The sequence below is a fragment of the Eulemur rufifrons genome, chromosome 19 (genome assembly GCF_041146395.1).
Source record: "Eulemur rufifrons isolate Redbay chromosome 19, OSU_ERuf_1, whole genome shotgun sequence".
Classification (NCBI taxonomy): Eukaryota; Metazoa; Chordata; class Mammalia; order Primates; family Lemuridae; genus Eulemur; species Eulemur rufifrons.
In genome coordinates, this window is record NC_091001.1 from 67,074,339 (window position 1) to 67,097,164 (window position 22,826).

General features: G+C 42.9%; 1 pseudogene; it reads left to right on the plus strand.

The window, feature by feature from the left end:
* The first annotated feature begins 21,435 nt into the window (after positions 1–21,435).
* LOC138399478 (eukaryotic translation initiation factor 3 subunit J-like) lies at positions 21,436–22,280 on the plus strand (annotated as a pseudogene).
* The last annotated feature ends 546 nt before the right edge of the window (positions 22,281–22,826 follow it).

Consider the following 22,826-nt stretch of genomic DNA (forward strand, 5'->3'; position numbering starts at 1 on the left):
TCTGCTCAGAAAAATGCTTGAACATGAAAACATGCAGCTCACAGTTTCTGAAGAATCACATATCCTAGCAAAGCCTATTCATAAATCTCAGGTTAAAAACTCCTTCTCTAATTACTATTAATAGGATAGTCCAAGTATAAATTCTTTCCCAAAAATCTCTTTCTTGTGCAAGACTCATTTAAAGTACTTCTGATTCTTTGCTTCAGTTTCTTTTTCCTGAGCTAGAGAACTGGTTAGATTAAACAGCCTCTCCTCCCCCAGGCTCTTTGCATCAGCACATTTCAGAGGGCAAAGGGCTCAAACCAACTTTTTTCATGGTTCTATTTTTGTGATTCAGCTCTTATGGAAAAGAAAGTCAGGGTGACTGGTGGGGTTTCCAGAAAAGTCAGAAACAGTAATTACTAGAAATACAGGAAGGAAGTATGTTCTTGAAAGATTAAAGCTCTAAGGTTCAGAGCTAAAGGATTTGGCTTCGTTTGTATTCTCAGGATTAGAACATTTGGGGGAGTCTTGCTCAGCTCACTCCTCATCCACATGAGGCCCCTCCATCCCTGTTCTCACATGTTCCCACCTCCAGGCTGGCATCATTATGTGCAAAGTACAGTTATTCCTCTATTTTCTGCCTAGGAGATAGAGACCTCTAAGGAGACACAGACTCAGGAGGGAGAACAATCCCACTTCCTCTCTGAGGTCAGACTCTACTAAATACCTTGAGGCCATTTCTGACCAAACCAAGGAGAGTAATTTCAACTCTCAGAGTCAACTTCCCTTTTGGGGACTCCAGAAGGGTACTCACTTCTGTTCATGAGCGCTGTTGCTGAGCTGTAGAGAATATGTCAGGAAATGTAGCCCAGGGAGAGAGGCAGAGCTTGGGGGCATAATGGTGTGTTCAATTTGGGACAAACTTTGGGGAACTTTTAAGACAACCCCTAGGTTTGGGATATAAGGGACTGGAACTCAGGGAGAGGTCTGGGTTTAGAGACATTTGGGAGTTAAAACATGGGGATTAAAATGCCTGCTCACCGAGAAGGGATCCTGCAAACTTATGAAGAGGGGAGGAAGAGAAGTCCATTAAGGGGTAAGGGAAAATGATAGGAGAGGTTGAGAGAAGAGTTGGGAGAAAGATGTGAGAGAAACAAACAGATGGACGAGGGAATTTAAAGATGGAGACTGTTAATTTCACATGCAAATACAAGCGGAAGTATTAGGCAAACGACAATTGAAACACGTCAAGTCCAGCCTGAGCAAGAGCGAGACCCCATCTCTACTAAAAATAGAAAGAAATTATATGGACAGCTAAAAATATATATAGAAAAAATTAGCCGGGCATGGTGGCACATGCCTGTAGTCCCAACTACTTGGGAGGCTGAGACAGGAGGATCGCTTGAGCCCAGGAGTTTGAGGTTGCTGTGAGCTAGGCTGACGCCACGGCACTCACTCTAGCCTGGGCAACAAAGCGAGACTCTGTTTCAAAAAAAAAAAAAGAAACACGTCAATCATATTTAGCATGAGCAGGGCCTCGCTGGTGGTCTTGGAAAGAACATATTTGTGGAGTGGAGGGGGGAAAAGCCTGACTCTGGCAGGGTGAGGACTAAGTGAGCTGAAGAAGTGGTTCACGTAGAAATGGTTAAACAGAGTCACCCAAAATTTGAAATTAGAGAAGGCAGAGACTTCCATCCTTCCATCAGCCCCTCTGGTGAGGTAAGAGGCAGTTGGAAGGGTATGGTGAAAGGGACATACTCATTTTGCTGTTTGTTCACAGTCTACTTTCAATAAATGAATGGAATCACATTGTTCATAAACAGAAGCAGCTCTCTAGAGATGTAAACTTTGGTGTGGAGAAGTTAGCATAAACAAGGAGAGCAAAAGCCATCCGCCCAAATGAGAACTATCAGAGAAGAAAAGGCTTTGCCAGGCACAGTGAAACACAAAAAGCTGAGGGAAAATCAGAGAACTAAAAGGTAAAGTGTTATGAGAGTAGGCATTAGTAAATCCAAAGGTCAGAGCTGTGAGTGATGAGATGTCCCTGCAGCCTTGTCTAAACGGATAGAACCACGGAGACACCCAGCCTCCCTAACAACTAATACCAGTCTTAGATGCGGACAGCAAAGATGAGATGGACAAACTGCAACAGAAAATTCTAGGACTTAGATTTGAAACATGGAGAACCTATGACTTGTAGCAGTATTTTATTTGAAATAAATTGATTTCCTGACCAGGTGTAGTGGCTCATGACTATAATCCTAGCACTTTGGGAGGCTGAGGCAGGAGGATCGATCGCTTGAGCCCAGGAGTTCCAGGTTGCAGTGAGCTATGACTACGCCACTGCACTCCAGCCTGGCAGCCTGGGTGACAGAGTGAGATTCAGTCTCTAAAATAATAAAATAAAATACACTAAAAACTGGTTTCCTGTATGTTTCCATGAATAATTTTCTATGTGCTTAATATTAATCTTCCTGGTAAAAAACATAAAAATGAATACAGACAACATTTTCCAAGAAGGTTCCCCAGGCTGCTGGCTGGTGCTGCCCTGATGGGCTCCTGCTGTGTTTCCCTGTGCTCAACATTCACTGAGGGCTGCCACCTCCCTCTACTACTATGTTACTATGACAGCCTGTCTGGTGATTATGTCCCTTGGAGACACTAACGACATGTGAGCACCAGCCCTCTGGCACAGCCCCGGGTACACTCCCTTAGGCCTGCATTCAGGTTTAGATAACTCCACTAAGGTTCAAACCCCACAGGAGGAACTGGCCCAGACCTCGACCCTGTTCCCGCTACAGACTTCCTGCCACTGTCCCCTGCTTACTTCTGTGTCCATGGTGGCTGAGCTGGCATCTCCTGTTGGGACACCTGTTATATTTTGTATACTACAAAGACCGAACGCGAGCGCCAGCACCAGCTTTCAGGAAGTATAAGCCTAAAACCCATGACCTTTGTTCAATGTGCTCAGCTGCACAAAACCCAGCTGCCTGCCTACTGTGGCCTCAGAAAACTCCACAGCTTCCCACTAAAATACAGGAAGAGAAGTAAGAAAATATAAATTTCCTGCCAACCATTTGGGGACAACCAGAAAGAAGAAGAGGAACAATAAAATGTGAACATGATGACAACCATTATGTATGTGCCCAGATGTCTTTCCTGTTGAAAAATTCTGGCTTGGAGGATGGACTTGAAGGGGTTCAGGAAATGCCACCCCAAAATAAGGTGCTTTGGTGTGATGACTTTGAACTGAGGGCACCTGGGGAAGAACAGACACAGGCACAGGCTTTCTCTGAGTTCCCCTTACCTGCCTAAAGGCCCTCCAAAAGGAACTCAATTGTCATGAATCCCCTCCCTGGGAATCTCACCAACCAGGGAAGATTAGCTGGAATCACAGGAGAGGGGCCTGGAGGTTGACACCAAGCTCAGATACACTGTAACCTATTCTTCTGAGGGCTGCTCAGAGACAACTTTTATTACCTGTGAGACTTTTTATCTGCATAACAAGACAACATTTATTCACCATACATTTCCTTCCCTCACTGTCCCATAACTCGTGTCATCACCACCCTGCAGAAGCCCCGAGCCCTTATTCTTTTCTGGAGCTCAGGATGCTATATAAGCTTCAATCATCTGACCTCTCTTCAAGTGATATTTTGTGGGACTCTTATGTATACATACATAATTAAATATGGTTTTTCTCCTATTGGTCTATCTTATGTCAGTTTCATTCACAGCCAGGCCAAAGCAACTGGAGCAGAAGAGGGAGGCCATTTTCTGCTCCCCTAGAGAAGCAAGGTTGATCATATACTCCTGGGGCCTTCAGGGACCAGTTCTCACTTCTGAGGTCTGGTTGCTCTATTTTCTTGTTTTCGGGAACTAGCCTGTTATTTTTAGTCTATGACAGTAGCCCACAATGTTTTGAAGTGGATGTGGGTCAGCTACTCACCACCGTGATATCAACTTGTAATGAAAGCAAGTCTCAGGCCAAATTCTGTCCCACATACAGACAGACATTTATTAAGCAAATATTCATGAGCAATTGGGCACCGAGGATTTTATACAACCTGCTCTGCAGGTTCTATGAAGTCCCAGCTCATGCTCTTTTAAGTGATGCAACTACTACATGGCTCCCCCATGACATGGATGGTCCACTGGGGAAGAGCCAACATTCAGAGGCAGGACTTCACTACCTTCGTGATCAGCAGTAGGCAACCAGAAACCCTCTAAAAGCAGCGTCTGGACACAGGAGTGGTTCAAGGTCACGCACCATCCTTACAGGTGCATGCTGAAGGCCTCGCTGTTCAGGCAAATGTGAGGAGAACCTCTCAAATACTTTAGCATATTCACATATCTTGACTATCTTTAATGTCATCAGTGAATGCCCTTTTTAATCATTTTCTCATGCTAATTACCAAGTCACTAATTTCATCAGAAAAAAAGTCAATTTCTGATATTCATTGTGCTGATTAGCAAAATACCTGTTATGGATCAAGATATAGATTATTCACATACTTGGAGGGGTCACCTTGGGTAGCCCTTCTGATACAATGCTAGCTGACAGCCCTGCAGGGGCTGCAGACTGCCCCTGGAATTGAAGCTTAATCTAACTAGCAAGCACACAGCATTACACTGTCAATGTTGTAGTATCTTTAAGTAAATTGTAGATATTAAGACATTTGCTGTGGCCTGGGAGGAAAAAAAACCATCATTTTCATAAAGAACAGTGGACAGAAAGTCAATACCAGAACAGTAGTCCCAGTCTCTGTGACTGTTTCAACAGTCTCAACTTCTGTCTGGAAGAGAGACAATTAATAGGAGATATAACTGAAATCTGTGAAATTGTATTGGGGACTACGATTCCTAAACATCCAAACAACGGGAGATCCTTGTTACTCAACAGAAGTTATTTTATTAATAATACAAGTAGAAGGTAATATTATTTTGTATGGTTCTTATGGAACTAGTTATCCCCAAAGGTAGTTCAGGCTACAAATAAATAATTCATTCTGGGTTAAATCAAAGGTCATAAAGTGGCAGCCCAGAAAAATGTTTCATTTGGCCAGAACAATTTTGTGAAATTATTACATTTGATTGCTAGTACTTAAAAATCAGTTGCCATTGCCACAAAAAGCTGGATTTCTAGCTTTTCTTGGAAAAAAAAAAAAGAAACAGAAGATCTGGCAATACTAGGTCTACATTTCCTGATGATATCAGGCAGCTGAAATCAAGGCACCACCATACCCAATAAAAGGCAAATTCCTTCTCCAGCTTGCTACAGTCCACACCATGCCCTATTACTTTCCAATACTGAGGCCCAGGGCCAGTTGCACTCCTTAATCCTGACCACCTGAGCCTTGAAACATAATCCTAGGCGGATCATGGAACTGAATTTCTGCCCAAACGCTGCCTTGGGATGAGATGATAGCTATCTCTGCCTCAGTAGACTCTTCATCAAAAGATGCCATATCTTCATGCAAAGACAAACCACAAAATGGGAGAAGATATTTACAACACATATAGCTGCAAAGGAGTAGTAACCAAAATAATACAAAGAATTTCTACAAAGCAATAAGAAAAAGACAACCAATCCAACATAAAAATGGGCAAAGAGACAAACAGGCAATTCATGGAGGAATAAACAAGAATAACCTATGAACACCGGAAAAGATGCTCAACTCCACAGTAATCCAGAAAATAAAAGTTTTCATCACAATAAATTATCATTTCACACTCATCATATTGGCAAAAATTTTACAGTCTAACAATACCACCACCACCAAGAACTCTGTGCAGCGCCAGTTGAGTTTAGATTGGACCAGTCTCTTTGAAGAGTGGTTTAGAACTCTCTGGAGAAACTGTTTATCCAGGGTCCCAAAAGTTCCACTTCTGGAAATTAACCCTAGAGAAACATTTGCAGAAATTCATGAGATAGGTAAAAAAATGTTCATGGCCACATTTTTTGTAAGAGCCCCAAACTGGTAACAACCTAAATGTTTATTAGCAGAATAAAGTATGACATAGTGACACAATAGGGTAATATAGAGTTGCCACAAGCATCAACAAAAATGATTCTCAAAACACATCAAACAAAAGCAAGCTACATAAGAAAACACTATGATGCCACGTATATAATTCAGCATGCAAAGCAATACTACATATTGTTCGGGGATCCATGCATAAAAATGCACAGGAATAATAAATATCAAATTTAGAATATTGATTACCCCTATAAGGAAGAGGGAGGAATAAAATCAAAGCCAAGTCTGCAAGGGGCTTCAGCTGTATTAGAAGTGCTTTATTTCTTGAGTTGGGTGGGAAATACCATCTGGTTGTCTTTTGTATTAGTCTTTATACCTTTTGTATTTATTCAATATTACAAAACAAATTTTAAAATAAATGATATTTATTCATGTCTACCTTGCAGTTTTCCTCTTTTATTCTAGAGTTAATAGAAACTTTTTCCAGGTCACATTAGTTTCCTGTTGCTGTATAACAAATTACAAAAAATTTAGTGGCACACTAATTTATTATCTTGTGATCCTGGTCCCTCCTCTAGCATCTTCAAATCTGTCTCTCCCTCTGTCCTCTGTTTCCGTCATCACATCTCTGTCTCTGACCCTACCGTCTCCCTCTTATAAGGGCCCTTTTGATTACACTGGGCTCACCCAGATAATCCAGGATAATCTCCCTACCTCTCAAGATCCTTAACTTAATCACTTCTACAAAATCCCTTTTGCCATGTAAGGTAACATATTCACAGGTGGGGGGATGAGGACATGGACATCTTGCAGGGGCATTTTTCTGCCTGCCACATAGGCCTTAGACACGTTTGCAGGCCCCAGTGCTGTGCCTATTGTATATAGTGGAAAAACCCCTGCCCTGTTTAGCTCCTAGTAACTATCTGAATTGGTTTCCCTGTCCTGGTAGAGACCCAGATGACCACAAAGCACCCAAAAGGTGAAACCCAGGGGTGGGAAGCGGGTGGGGGGAAAGAAAGAAGAAAATCACAGAGGCTGGAAATTACCAAGCTGGAGAGTAGATCTGGAACTACTGAGAGTGGCTCTGAATTGGAACAGTTGGTCTCAAAATTCCTCAGAGCAGCCAGACTGATTACTCAAAAACATAAATCTGATCCTGTCGCTCTCCTGTGTAAAGCCCCTTCATGGGTTCCCTTGGGCTGTAGAATAAGGAACAAAGTTCTTAAAGTGGTCCTAAAAGAGAGTTTCTCAACCTCAGCACTATTGACATTTTGGGCCAGCTAATTCTTTGTTGCCAGGGGTTGTCCTGTGCATTGCAGGTGTTTAGCAGCATCCAGAGCATCGTCCCCACCCCCCACACACACTGTGACAACCTTGCCAAATGTCCCTGGAGGACAAAATTGCCCTCAGTTGAGAATCCCTGTCCTAGGAGCTCCCAATACCTGCCTTGCCTTCGCTGCCTTCCTGTTGCCTTCAGGAGGACAGGGACTGTGACTGTCTTGTCCTCCCACAGAGCTAGTGAGTGGCACCTACTTGGTCCTCATTATCTCATGATTGGCAGATACTGTCACCTACACTATGTCGGTCCCACATCAGATGCCCAAAACTGGAATCGGACCGTGAAGCCAGGTTAAGACCCCAAGGAATTTCTGGGATTAGTTGTCTGCTCCTTGTTGAGTCTGGACTGTGTTGGCTTCATTAAAGGTTAAACAATAACTTGGGGTGTGATCTGAAAAAGAGCCTTTTCCTGAGGGCAGTGAGCCACACAGCAGGAAGCCTCTGCCCCAGGGCTCCTGTTAAATTATGCCCTCCCTGGGGAAAGGCCAGCGTGGAGGACCTGGCACCAGCCAAGGAAGAGAGCCACACAGTGGTCACCCTGTAGAGGAGGACAGCCAGTGGGGAGAAGGCTGTCACCTGTCAGCTCAGGTACAACAGAACATTCATAAGCCAGTGCTCTCCAAGAAGAGACATCTAGACCCTGGGGAGGTTTCCTCTCATCCACCCCAACCTGGCAAGGCAAAGACCTAACACACTACAGAAACTCAGCCAACGATCAATGCATTACCTGATTAAAAAGTTGTAACCAAGACTCTGAGATGGCATCCTGTGAACACACTGAAAGGACAAAGCCCAGCCTCGGGGCGGTAGCAGCCAGAATTTCCCAGGACAGGAAGCCCAACCCCACTCCTCCTGGTGTTGGTGTTCACTGGTCTCTGCTCTTCCTCAGTCTCCCAGGGCGAGCCCTGCCCCCTCTCTAAGTTGCCGTTCTCTGAGTTGGGCTTCCCAACTTGGGTCAACATGTTGACAAATATATTCTTTGTATCATTATTCACTTAACATGTTTCTTTAAATATATATATTTTTCTCCATAATAAAAACAGTTCTTTTCTGATTATGTAACTAATGTATGCTCATTGCAAAAAAATGCAAAAACACAAAAAAGTATAAGGAAGTAAAAAATCACCTGTAATCCTACCACTCTGAGATAACCACCACCAATATTTTGCTGACCCTCCTTTCCTGCACGTCTTTATCCAAATACACACATAAATGTGATTTTACTTACATAATGCACACTTTTTGTTCAAATAAATGTATTCAAAAGGAAATACTCTATTAGCATCATTAATAGCAAACTGCCATCATTTGTCAGAATAGAAGGTAACCCCCCCAAATAAACACAATGAAAACAAAACAGTGTGATTAAATAATCTAATCTAAGGCTCCAAAGACTGAGGCCTAGTCTCTAAGGGGTTAAAAGGGGGGATTGGCAAGTGTTGGGGGGCTTTATAATTTAGACTTTCTCCCAGACGCAATTAGAAGGATTAAAAGAGAATTAAAAGAAGAAAAATATTCTCTACTTCTATTGTTATCTGAGTTCATATCTGCGCAGTAGCTTAAACTTTCTGGGGTGACATAAGCACCTCCCACATTCTACGGGGAAGGCAGGGGGCAGACCCCACAAGTACCAGACTCCTGACAGCATGGAGGGGAGAGGCCCTGCCCCCACCAGCCTCCTGCCCCCAGAAGCCTCCTGCCCCCACCAGCCTCCTGCCCCCAGGAGCCTCAGAAGACTATGAAGCCTCTAATGGCACCTCTGGGACACAAGGTCCCTGTCCCCAGCCCCAGAGGCCTCACCTTGGCCGCCCAGGCCCAGGAACCCCTCCAAACACAGCCAGAGCTGTTAGGAGACTCCAGACTCCAGGCTCCTTTTCCTCCTTCACAAAGGCTCTTCTGTACCAGGAACCAACATTCCTGGGCAGGAGACCCAAAGTCTCCTTTGTGTGTCAGGGATGTCAGTGGCAAGAGGGGCCTCCCCACCACAGCTGGGTTCCTGGAAGGCGAGAGCAGCAGCAGGGCCCCGCCAGCAGGGCGAGGGGAGCGAGGCGCCCAGGGTGCAAAATGTGACAAGGCGCTCACTCTTGGCTGCCAGCCGTGAACTCGCATGGCCCTGAGAGCCGGGGCTGTGCTTGTCTCCCTCCCCTGGTCCTGGCCCTGGGCAGCACAGCCGAGCCACGAACCATTCAGTACATGATGCTGGGACAATTGGGGACCCGTGTGGAGAAAGGTAAAACTGGATCCTTATGCCATACAGAAAAATAAGTTCAATGTGGGTCAAAGGGTAAAAGAAAAACATGAAAACTTTTAGAAAATATAGAATAGCTTTGTGATTTGAGTGTAGAGAAGGATATCCTAAAAAGATAACAAAGAACAAGTCATAAATTAAAATGTTGATAAATTAAAAGAACTAAAAATAGAACTACTATTCTCTAGCAATCCCACTACTGGGTATCTGCCAAAAGGAAAAGAAATCATTGTATCGAAAGATACCTGTCAAAAAAGATACCTGCACTCATATGTTTATTGCAACACAATTCACAATAGCAAAAATATAGAGTCAACCTATGTATCCATCAACAGATGATTGGATAAAGAAAATGTGGTGTATATACACAATGGAATACTATTCAGCCATAAAAAAGAATGAATTCATGTCTTTTGCAGCACCATTGACGGCAATGGAGGCCATTATCTTCAGTGAAACAGAAACAGAAAGACAAAAACTTCATGTTCTCACTTGCAGTGGGAGCTAGGTAATGTGTAGACTTTACGTGGACGTAGAGTCTAGAATGGTAAACAATGGAGATTCAGAAGGGTGGGGGGTTGGAGGGAGATGTATGATTAGAAATTACTTAATGGGTATAATGTACATTATTTGGGTGATAGATACACTTAAAGCCCTGACTTTACCACCATGTAATCTATCCATGTGAGAAAATTACACTTGTACCCCTTAAATTTATACAAATGAAACTTTTTAAAATAACAATAAAATTTAAAAAATGAAAAAATGTTGTTAAACTATGTTATAGTTACCTACGATTATGTTTCTAAAGTCATTATAATAACCCAAATTAAAAGTGAAAGTAAAAACTAGGAAAATACATTTGCATTGCCTATGACTGACACAAGGTGCATATCCAGAATCTGTGGGGAAAAAAAGATTTTTAAAAAACATAGAAAAAAATAGGCAAGAGACTGAACAGGAAGCTCACAGAAGAGGAAATGTAAATATCCAATAAATATACAAAAAGATGTTCAGCTACACTACTAACCAGGGAAAATGCAAGTTAAAATTGGTATAATGAAATGCCAATTCACACCCATCTGACTGACAAAAATGTAGAGGTCCGACAATGCCAAGTGACAGTGAGATTATGAGAAAATAAGAATTCTCTTAGCTTGCTGGTGAATTAGGACAGCTCCTTAGGAAGGGGGCCTGGTGCTGTCCAGTGAGGGCCAAGATGTGTGTGTTATGTGTGCATGTGTGCATATGCATTGTGTGGTGTGTGTGGTACGTGTGTTGTGCATGTGTGTGGCCACTTAACTGGCTTCTTTTCTATCCTCAATTCTTCTGAAACAGTTTCTCGTTTCATCTTTGTAAAGCTCAGCTCTGAACATATCCCTTTCCCTCTTTTAGACACTTCCAGTGGTTCCCAGTTGCCTACCAAGAAGCAGTGAATTCTTTTACTGGACATTTTAATTTTCCATGAGATAACCTCAACCCACCTTTCAGTGTATATTCCCTCTGTCCTATTCTATTAAATTAACAGTATGGCCTGAAATATCTCTTTTAAATCCTTACTCACTTGAAATGTTAAATAAAAAAGAAGAGGGGCTGGGGGTAATCTAATCTAATACCTTACATTACAGAAGAGCATTCTGAGGCCCAGGGAGGCTGAATGCTCTACCCAAGCAAGACAAAGAACCAGAGACCTCAGCTTTCCTAATCACTACACATTTCTTCCTGGGCTGAAGCATCACAGGCCGAGCTATGAGAGTACGGGGGGCCCAATCCACTTGGCTCCCTTCACATCACCCTAATTGACACACAGCCCAGGAGTAACAGCCACTGTTGGTCACGAAGCAAAAATATCCCAGGATGCTGGAGCAGGAAGGTACCTTCTGTGCCCGCCTCCCTCCGGTCCTGAAGTGCCATATCCCCCAAATCAGGATGCCCTTGGATCACCTTGTCAACAGGGAGCAGCCAGATCTTTCAGTGTAATTGGGTTAGTCTTGTGGGTTTGCTCCCCTCCCGGTTGTCAAAAGAGATTACACAGAAATGAACTGCTGCATCGACCACAGTTCAGGTGCAGGCTGAGGCTGAAGGAGGAGTGAATTTTCAAATGCATTCAATCATCACCCTAAGTACCTACTTGCTGCCAGCTGCACAGCTTTCTTCCTGCTGCAATCACTTTTGCTCCAACCAGAGCCCAGAGGTCTCTAAACTGCAACGTCCTCAGCAAAGCCTGGGTGAAAACACAGGGAAGATTCCAGAAGTCTGTGAGGGTCTGTGCTCACCTTGCCTGTATCCCCATGCCTGAAGGAGGCGTGACATTAAATAGCAAACTTAATAACACCATGGTGGGTCAAGACGGAGACCACTGAAGAAAGGAAAAAGCTTTTTTCCTGCTTTTTGGATAAAGGGCCTTGCATTTTCATCTTGCACTGGTCTTCACAAGTCATAACACTGGTCCTGACCCCAGCCCGGCAGTTGCTAAATGCTAATGGGTGAGAAGGGGATCGTATTCGCTTCCTCAGAATCCCATGGGTGCCTATAAAAGTGGACTTGTGCTGGCAGAGGCCAGCATCTGGCCAGGGTGGGGCCCAGGAAGCCCAGATCATTAGGCTTCCTGCTTCAGTGCCTGAGGGGTTCTGTGGACGACCCCCCTCCCCAGTGGTTCTCAAATTTAGCAAGCAAAAAAAAAAAAAAAAAAAAACATCACCTAGAGAGCATGTTGGAAATGCAAATTCTCAGATCCCTGTTGCAGAGATTCTGACTCAGCTCTGTGGGGATCCCTGAGAATTAGCACTTCTAAGGTGCTTCAGGTGGTGCAGAGGCTGGGGTCTGTGGTCCACACTGTGAGGGACACTGAGGGGACTGAGGTGCCTCGCCCAGTGGCACTCATTGCTCCTGGAGAGCCCCTTTCTGCACACTCCAGCTGCGCCTCCCACTGTGCCAGCCCACCTCTAAGGGAGCTGCAGGAAGGATGGCGTGAGTTAGGATCACGCTCTGGAAGTTTCCATAAATGCTTGCTGGGAAAATGAGTCTCCTAGCAACTGAATGAGCTCCTTCTCCCTTCTCCCTCTGACTCATGAGGTAAGGCAAGTAGAACTAGGGAACAGAAAGATCCCCCTTCACCTGCCTTGAGCCTCAGTTTCCCTTAAAAATAGCCAATATTCATTAAGCACTTACCAGGCATTTTGCATGCACTAATTCCCTCCACAAAGCTATGGGATAAGTACTATTATTATTCTCATTTTACAGATGAGGAAACTGAGACTCAGGTAATTTGACCAAAGTCACACCCCAGCCTGCAGAGGCAGGATTTGCACGGTGCAGTCTGACTCCACAGCCTAGCTCCTCAGTACTCTAAATAAACTGCATTGTTGGAAGCCAGTGAGGAGGCTCCAGCTGCCTTGCTAGGCGCCTTCCCATTCTGCGCCCCTGAGACCTCCCACATTTATGGTCTAGCTCCACCCCCCCAGCTCCCTGCACAGATCCCTCTCAGGTGAGCTGCATGCAGCTCTGCTCCTGGCCCTGCCCGCTGGGTCTGATCTAATTGCCAGGCCCTCAGCCAATGCTCCTCAAGGGCAGTGCCGGCCTCAATGGGTGAGAAGGGCTCCTGGCCTTGGCTCTGCTTGAGGGTCTTGCTCACCCCTTCTCTGGCCACACCCTTTCCAGTGGGGTGGAGAATCTCTGGGGGTCACAGAGCTGAAGCCCCTCTTCTAAAATGCTCTGGGAACCTGAGACCCGGGAATCCCCTGCACAGATGGCCCTGAGCTATTCCCAGGGCTTGCTTGGGTTTGTCCCTGGCCCATCCTACCAAGGGCAGTACAGCTGTCACAGGTAGCACTAAACAACTGTTTGTACCCTCTAGACCTGTGTCCAGGAGTGTGGAGTAAGGGGGGACAGAACAGACTTGAGAGCTGGGGTGTCCACAGAGATGGACATCAGGCCCCTCCAGGTTCAGGATGAAGAATGGGTACAAAGAGAAGATGAGTGGGCCAGTAACTTGGGGCCACTTTTCCAGCAGTGCCATTACATTAGTTATCTATTTTTGTGTAACAATTACCGCAAACAATGGCTTAAAATGGCACGTTATTATCTCACAGTTTCTGTGCGTTGGGAATCTGGGCAGGGCTTAGCCAGGTTCTCTGTTTCAGAGTCTCTCACAAGGTGTTGTCCAGGGCTGCAGTCTCATCTGAAGGCTAAACTGGGGAAGGACCTGCTTCCAAGCACACATGGCTGTTAGTAGAATTGTAGTTCTTTGAGAGTTGTTCAACTGAGGGCCTCACTTCCTTGCTGGCTGTTGGCTGGAGGACACCACATTTACTTGTCAACAACCTCTTCAACATGGCTACTTGCTTCATCAAAGCCAGGAATGGAGGGAATCCACTAGCAAGAGAGAAGTCACCATCTCATGTAACCTAATCGTGGAAGTGACATCCATTACCTTTGACATATTCTATTGGTTAGTAACAATTGAAGAAGAAGGGATTACACAAGGATGTAAATGTCAGAGGTGGGGACCAGTGGGGACCATCTCAGAGGCTGCCTGCCACAGCTATATCCAAGCACAGAACTCCAAGGAACCAGAGAGAGTTCTATATTCAGACCTGGCTTTCCCAAGTCACTATGAAGTTATATTTATTAAGGGAAGAGAATAGATAATATTTTAGTCAACAGTTTGTCAGCTTGAGTTACAGCTTTTAAATATTTAAACATGTGATATGTGAACCTCCACTGATACTCTCCTGAATGTTAGGTTAAGGACAGGCCTGTTTCTGTGCACATGTCCTGGCCACCACCTCAGACAGGGAGGACCCCGTGGGCACAGACCTGTCTGCCAATCTCTTGCACACACACACACACACACACATACACACACACAGCCTAACACAGGGTTGTTGGAGCTCAGAAAACAATACTCCAAAGTATGGCACTTTGGCATGCTGAGTGCTTTGAACTAAAGGAGAAACAGCGTCTCTCTGACCTCCTGCCCTCTGCCTCTTGCCCCACTTTCTTCCCCAAAGTGCAGAGAGTGGGACGAGGGGCAGTTCCCTTATCTGTCTAAAGGAACTCAATTGTCATAGTCTCCTCCCTGGGAATCTCATCAACCAGGAAACATGAACCATATCACAGAAAAGACTGAAGGTCAACCCCATACCCAGGCAGACTCTGGGTAATTTTTTCCTCCCCTACAGTGTCCATCGTATGGGAGACAACTAGTAGAGTTTGCCTGGGTATCCACTGGCAGCTGCCAGTGGTAGCAGCCACCCCCCGCCCCGCCCCCCGCCCCGTCACGAGGCAGCTGGGCTGATTTTGAAGCCTTGGTGGTTGGGCTTCCTCTTGAGCAAGAAGAGAGGATTCCACGTGGCACAGGAAGGAAGCGAGAAGCACAAAAGCCACCACACCAGCAAGACAAAGGTGACTCCTTACAAGGGAGCAAAAGTTCTGCCTCTAGATAAGACCAGGATTATTTTCTTTCTGTTTTCAATTTTATTTTAAGAATAATGAATATGGTTATATTTTTTAAAAGGAAATAAGAAATAAAAGAGCCATAGTTCTACCACTGAAAGTTCCTTTTGTGTGTATGTGTGTGTGTGTGTGTTTTAATTTCCTTCCTTACAAATGTTTTCTATGCATAGCTTTTTTTTTCTTCTTTTAATTTGTGTGGTTTGGGGGCTTTTTAAAAAAGTAGAAGAGATCATATTGTTTATTCACTTTTGTACTTCCTTTTTCAGGACACTAAATGATTTTTCTAGAATAAAGAGGTAGAATTTTTAAATAACTTTAAAAAAGTGATAATAGATTCACATGGCCGAAAGAATAAAGTGAAAATCTCCTTCCTACCCTCTAGTTCACCCCTGGCAGCAACCAATGTTAACAGTTCCTTCTTTGTCCTCTCAGAGATCGTTCATGTATATACAAGCAAATATGTAAATATTTTCTTTTTCTTTTCCATTTTCTACATAGTGGTTGTGATATTGTAAAATATGTATTTGGTCTGGTTCCCTGTTTCCTGGTGTACGACTCCTAAAATCCTTGGAATCTATAAAGTGCTACTTTTTAGTATGCTGATGTTGACTGATAGCTTTAGGACAGAGCTGGTCACCAGAAAGACAAAGCCATGATTAGAAGGGTGAGTTCCATGGAAGAACTGGCAAGCAAAAAAAAAAAAAAAAAAAGAAGGGTGGGAATTACAGCTCCACCCTGAAACCTCCAGGGAGGGGAGAAGGGCTGAAGTCAATTGCCAACGACCAATGATTTAATCAATCATGCCTAGTATTGAAGCCTCCATAAAAACCCAAAAGTACTAGGTTCAGAGGGCTTCCAGATAGCTGAACACCAGAAGGTTCTGTAACAGAAGTAAGGGCCTAAAAAAAGGTAAAATGTTTAACAAGCTGTCTCTTTAAAACCTCCTTACCCTTTTTGGGAATTAAAACCTGCGTTCCTGCCTGAGGCAAGTAATCAGAGAGGCAGAGTGCTTTTTGTGTTTTTGTACCACTGGAGATGGCTCAAGGGAATTGTCGGGGCAGAGGTCACTAGATGGTCTTCACCAGAGATGCTATGGTTAAACAGCAATAGCCCAAAGCTGAAAACTCCCTTTAAAAGCTCTGTATTTCTGCTTATAGACAGGATGATGATACTTTAAGAGGAGAGCCTGCCATCCTCCTCATTTGCCCCAAACTGCTTGTCCTCATTCTTCTGATGTGGCCTCGGGGACAAGTGCCAAACTCTCAGTAACAGTTCCTGGAAGGTTCCTGGAAGGTGGTGTGCCCAGGGAGGGCATGGAAGCTCCACGCCCCTTCCCCACACCTCGCCCTCTGTAACTCTTGGTCTGTGTCCTTTCTAACATCCTTTATAATAAACCAGTAAATGTGTTTCCCTGAGTTCTGAGAGCTGCTCCAGCAGATAAATTAAACCCAAAGAGGAGGTCTTGGGAACCCCAACTTGAAGCCAGTCACTCAGAAGTTCTGGAAGCCCAGACTTGGGACTGGTGTCTGAAGGGCGGGGGCAGTTATGGGGACAGAGCCCCCAACCTCTGGGATCTGACACTATCTCCAGGTAGATAGTGTTGGAATTGAATCAGAGGACACCTAGTTGGTGTCCGCTGCAGAAATGGTTGCTCACTTGGTGATGGGGAGAAATCGTCCTGTATTTGGGGGTCACAGAAGTCTTCTGTGATGATTGTTGTGGTGTGAGAGAAGGGGAAAAATAGGGCTTGTGTTTTTTCCCAAAACAGCAATAACATATTATAGAGATACTCTTCGACTTACGATAGGGTTATGTCCCCATAAGCCCATCGTAAGTAGATGTCCTAAGTCAAAAATGTGAACATCATAGCTTAGCCTAGCCTACCTCAAACATGCTCAGAACACTTACTTTAGCCTACAGTTGGGCAAAATCATCTGACACAAAGCCTATTTTATAATAAAGTGTTGAATGTCTCATGTAATTTATTGAATGCTGTACTGAAAGTCAAAAACAACAGTTGTGCAGGTGCCATTGTCAAGTAAAAAAAATCAGAAGTCAAACCATTGTAAGTCAGGGGCTGTGTGTATGCACTGTTCTGCATTTTCAATATATCTTGGAGATGGCTCCATATCTTTATATACTGATGGTTCTCAACTTCGGCTGAATATTAGAATTACTTGAGTAAATTTTTAAAACTCTGGTTGGGCCTGGAGGGGCAGTGGCTCATGCCTATAATCCTAGCATTTTGGGAGGCTGAAGCAGGAGGATTGCTTGAGATTAGGAGTTCCAGACCAGCCTGAGCAGCATAGCGAGACCCCTGTCTCTACAAAAAATAGAAATATTAGCCAGGCGTGGTGGCACCTGCCTGTAGTCCCAGCTACTCAGGAGGTTGAAGCAGGAGGATTGCTTGAGCCCAGGAGTTTGAGGTTGCAGTGAGCTATGATGGTTGGCATTGCACTCCAGTCTGAGTAACAGAGCAAGACCATGTCTCAGATTTTTAAATCCTGATTGTCCAAGCCATACCCCAGACTAACTAAATCAGAATCTCTGGGGCTATGCCCCAGGCAACCTTTTTTTTTTTAAGTTTCTTCAGGTGCAGCCAAGGTTTTGTACCACTGTTATGAAGAAAAAAAAGCTTCCTCAGAAAAAAGGTAGAAGAAAGAGGAACTACAATAATTCCATCTTTGCTTATAGAAGAAAAAATTAGGTCCTGGTTTTCAAGGGACTGAGGGGTTTCCCAGGATGAGAGACTTTCAGTGCTGAAGCCAGGAAAGTCCCAGGAAAATTGGAATGAGCTGAAAGCTTGAGGGTATTACCACGAATTAATTATTAACTAATATTAAAACTATAGAAAGCAATTTTGTACTTCAGTGAAAAACTACATATCATTCTGTCTTTGAGCTATTTTGCATCTCTTTGTAAATTGTAGGTAACTGAAAGATATGCAAACTCTGTATTATCTGGTAGAGTTTACTTAGACTTCTTTCCCCTGTGGAAAAACCAGTTTGCCTCCCTGTAATTCAATCCCTTTATTCCATTTAAATTTGTGTTCCTTTGACTTTTTCCTTTGCACCAGTTATAACACCTGTCTGGTTCCCTTGCTAATTGGAGAGTAAAATAAAATCTTCAACACATGTTCATTCTTGTATCTTGTATGTGAGTTATGCCCTTGCCATTTTCTAAAAATTATTTTTTAACAAGGCTATAAATGTGACTACTAGAATAAAAATATAAACCTTCCAAATTATCATTAAAAACACAAACACAATAATAAAGCAGAGACAATAGACCAAAGCATAATTGTCATATCAACAAGTAGGTCAAAGTTATCTGTTAAAAGATCTCAGATCACAAAGTAAAACCTAATGATAAAATGATTAAGAAAGGTTGAAAACAAAAGGATAAGAAAATGTGTTTTTACCAGGCAAGTGTAAAAGTTTAGCAGAGATTATCATCTTAATGCTAGACTTGAGTGAATTTTGGTCAAAAATCATTAAATGAGACGAGGGTTTTTTAATAATAAGGTTGTACAATTCACAAAAATGATATTTTTATTAATTCTTATTAATATCTATATAACAAATAACATACATCAATAAACAACAACTGAGGAAACACAAGGAGAAAGAGAAACACATCAGTAAGGGAGATGAATTTACCTCTGTTTTAGGCCATGGTCATAACGTAGACCTAAATAACATCATATTTAAAGTAGAGCTGTTTTATGTATATATCAAATTTATAATGTGAAAATTAAAAATTTATTTTATTTTTGTGTATCTATGGAACATATGCAAAATTAATTGACCCTACAGTAATGTCACAAAAACTTCAATAATTTCTAAAAGTAATGTAATTCTTCAATAAGAATTTATTTAAAATTTCAATAAATTGCAAAAAGAATAGAGAGTCTATTCTCTAATCATAATGTAATGAAGGAGCTCAGGAAATTTCCCCCAAAAATATGACTCCTTGGTATAAAGAATATTTGGAATTGAAGACCCTTAGAGACAGGCCCTTGGAAGGGGCTTTCCCTCTATCTGCATAACCGGATGGACACATGAAAAGAACAATCGACTTCCCTTCCCCTCCCTGTTCTTTCATTATGTTTCAGGAAAGAAAACCAAGAATGCAACCAGACCTGGCCCAAATCATTTTAAATATAATACCTGTCTCTCAAGGTTAATTTAATTTGCAAAGAGAATCATTTACAAGTCAATCTGTTTCCCCCATCCATTCATCCTCCCTAGCAACCATTTATTTCCCCTAAACAGAATTACCCAATCTTTTTGGCACCAGCAATCAGTTTCATGGAAGACAATTTTTCCACAGACCAGGGTTGTTGGGGCAGGTGGGTGGCGGATGGTTTCAGGATGATTCAAACATCAATGCATTTATTGTAAAGTCAAACCTCTCTGCTAAGCTCCACCTCAGATCATCAGGCATTAGATTCTCATACGGATAGTGCCACCTAGATCCCATGCTTGAGCAGTTTACAGTAAGGTTTGTGCTCCTGTGAGGATCTAACGAAGCCACTGATCTAACAGGAAGCGGAGCTCAGGTGGTGATGTGAGTGATGAGGAATGGCTGTAAATACAGATGAAGCTTTGCTGGCTCACCTGCCACTCACTCCCTGCTGTGTGGCTTGGTTCTTAATAGGCCACGGGCTGGTACTTGTCCTTGGCCCGGGGGTTGGGGACCTCAGACCTACATTTCTCATCTTCCCCTCCCCTCTAAAAGGAGGGTATAAGAATTTCTGGACTTCATTGGGATATTGGGTAATCACTCCGTGATTCTCCCCATGCACACGGTAAATAAACCTTTCTCTTATTAAACTGCCTTAATCATGAGTTGATCTTTCAGTGAACCTTTGGGGAAACGGGCAGTTTCCCCTCACCCCCACTGTAATAAGACCAAAAATTAATTATACAACCAGAAAATATAAAGACTTTACCATTTGGGCTTTTATAACTCTGCCTTATTTAACATTTGGTTTAAAAAGGAAAAAGAAGGAGGAAGAGAAAAAGAAGGAAATGTAAAACATCTAAATAAAGAGGATCAGAATATGTCATACCAAAATATGCCACTTTGGTATAAGGATTATTTTGAGCTGAAGGCAATTAAGAAACAGCAGACACAGGAGGAGCTCTCTGTCCTCCTGCTATCCAACTAAAAGCAGGACATACCTTTCCCTTTTGCAAAGAAAATTTCCATTTATAAATATGCGCCCCCCACCATACCAAGAAGAGGAGAACAGAAAAGGAATGCTAACAAGAGACAGCACTAAATGAGTCTGCATAAACAACCCTTCCCTACCATTAGTTTCCCCCACACATTTTCTAGTTACCTTCCCACAATTTAACCCCTTAGAAGCCCAAACCCCTTTTTCCTTTGTCTAGTTACTTTTCCACAACCTTGTGTTAAAATGGTATAAAAGCCCCTAATCATCTCTTTGGATTTTGCATTTCTTTTCTGTGAAACCTCCATGCATGTAAAAATTTTATAATAACATCAATAAAGTTTGAGACTTTTCTATTGTTAATTTGTCTTTAGTCAGTTTAATTCACAGGTCCCGATACACTGAACCTGAGAGGGTAGAGGAAAAGCTTTTTCCCCCTCTACATAGACAATAATATTAGTGAAAACTGTATATATCAGAACCCATAGAATATAGATAAAATAGTTACTAAAAAAATTAATATTGGGCCGGGCGCGGTGGCTCACGCCTGTAATCCTAGCACTCTGGGAGGCCGAGGTGGGCGGATCGTTTGAGCTCAGGAGTTCGAGACCAGCCTGAGCAAGAGCGAGACCCCACCTCTACCAAAAATAGAAAGAAATTATATGGACAGCTAAAAATATATATAGAAAAAATTAGCCGGGCATGGTGGCGCATGCCTGTAGTCCCAGCTACTCGGGAGGCTGAGACAGGAGGATCGCTTGAGCTCAGGAGTTTGAGGTTGCTGTGAGCTAGGCTGACGCCACGGCACTCACTCTAGCCTGGGCAACAGAGTGAGACTCTGTCTCAAAAAAAAAAAAAAAAAAAAATTAATATTAAAATACTTCTTAATAAAAATAATCAAATAATTAAACATAAAAACTCAAGAAATTTAGGGGGGAAAGGGAAGAAAATTATTCCTAAGGAAAGCAAGAAGAAGAAATTAATAAGGAAGAAATGAATGAATTGGAAAACATAAAAATTAGCACTAATAAATAAATCTATGAGCTGGTTCTTTGAAAAAGCCAAGGAAGAAAGGAAGAAAGAGAGAAAACAAGAAAAAGAAAAACAACGTCCCAAAAGAAAACCAAACAAAGGACATAAATAATTCCTTGAAAGGAGCAAAGTATTCTTAAACATATACAAGGATGCTTACCCTTACTCATAAGAAGAGATATGCAATTTAAAACTATAATAAACAAGCATCTGAAAAGATGCTCAACATCCTTAGCCATCAGGGAAATGCCAATCCAAACCACAAGGCCCCCTGCCAGCAAACCACAGCAAATCCAGTGACTCACCTCTGCCGAGCTAACTCTCCCCCTCATGCATGCTCACGGGAGACTTGGATTCCTGGGATGGGGACACATTCTCTGTGGAATGGTGTGAGGGTGCACCACTGGCACCCCAGGGCGGACCACTAGGAAGGCAAGGACAAGCACATCAGTGATAACTGGGATGACTATGAAGTTGAACAACAATAAAAAAGTGGAAGCAGAAGCAAAACCAGAAATAAAAATTTCAGAAAACAAAAAAAGAGAAGAGATGATAAAAGAGAAAGAAGGACCACAGAAGAAAAGGCAATATGAAATCAAGAAGAGGTTAGAAGAACCTGAAGTGCTAACATCCAACAATTAGCAGATAAACTTCTGCTAAAGAAATTACAGGAAGAATCAAATCTCGAATTAGCAAAAGAAACCTTAGGTCTTAATAATAAAGTTTATGGAATAGATGCTATGAATCCATCTTCAACAGATAACTTCAGAGTTTGGAAAGTTACTGAAGATAAAATTATACAATAGGAAAAGTCTCTACATTATACCAGTTTTTTGGAAGCCTTAGTTCAAGATGAGTGTATGTCATTGGAAGCTGATGACTTGAAAATGATTTACCAATTTATTGACTGTATTTTGCAGTGAAAAACAGAGCAAAGCCAAAAATCAAAAAGGAGTGCTTCCTGGAGGGGATTAAAGGCCACTGTGAGAGATGATCTGGCAGATTATGGTGGTTATGATGGAGGATAGATAGTCTTGTACAAGACTATGAAAACTTTGTGTGACATTTTATCTTAAGAAAAAAACAACACAATGAGATTCCACTTCATGCCCACTAGGGTAGCTATTGCTGGGGCCCAGAACGTGCTACCGCACAGTATGGCGCTTTGCCATGCTGAACTAAAGGAGATTGAAAGGACCTCAGAAGCAAGATCTCTCTGACCGCCTGTCCTTCTGTCTGTCACCTCTCTTTCTCCTCCCAAAGTGAGTCATAAAAACTGGAATTCCTCTTCCTTAAGGTAGGTCATAGAAATTAGAACCCTTCTCTCTGAAAGCAAATTATACAACCTAGAAAGGTCACTCTCTCCCTTGAACACCCTCAATGCAGAGGGATCCTGCCCCCATACCCAGTGAGGGTAGGGAGATGCTTCACGGAGAGGCCAAGAAGAATCTGGACAGACAGGCCTTGCTGGGTCTCCCCCCTCAGTCTGTTACCATTAGCTCATACCTCTTTGCCCAATCACATTTCTACATGGCTGTCCATTCTTCATCAAACCCAAGCATAAAAATAGACAGTTTTCCCAGGTCTTTGGGCCTTCATCTCTGAAGGC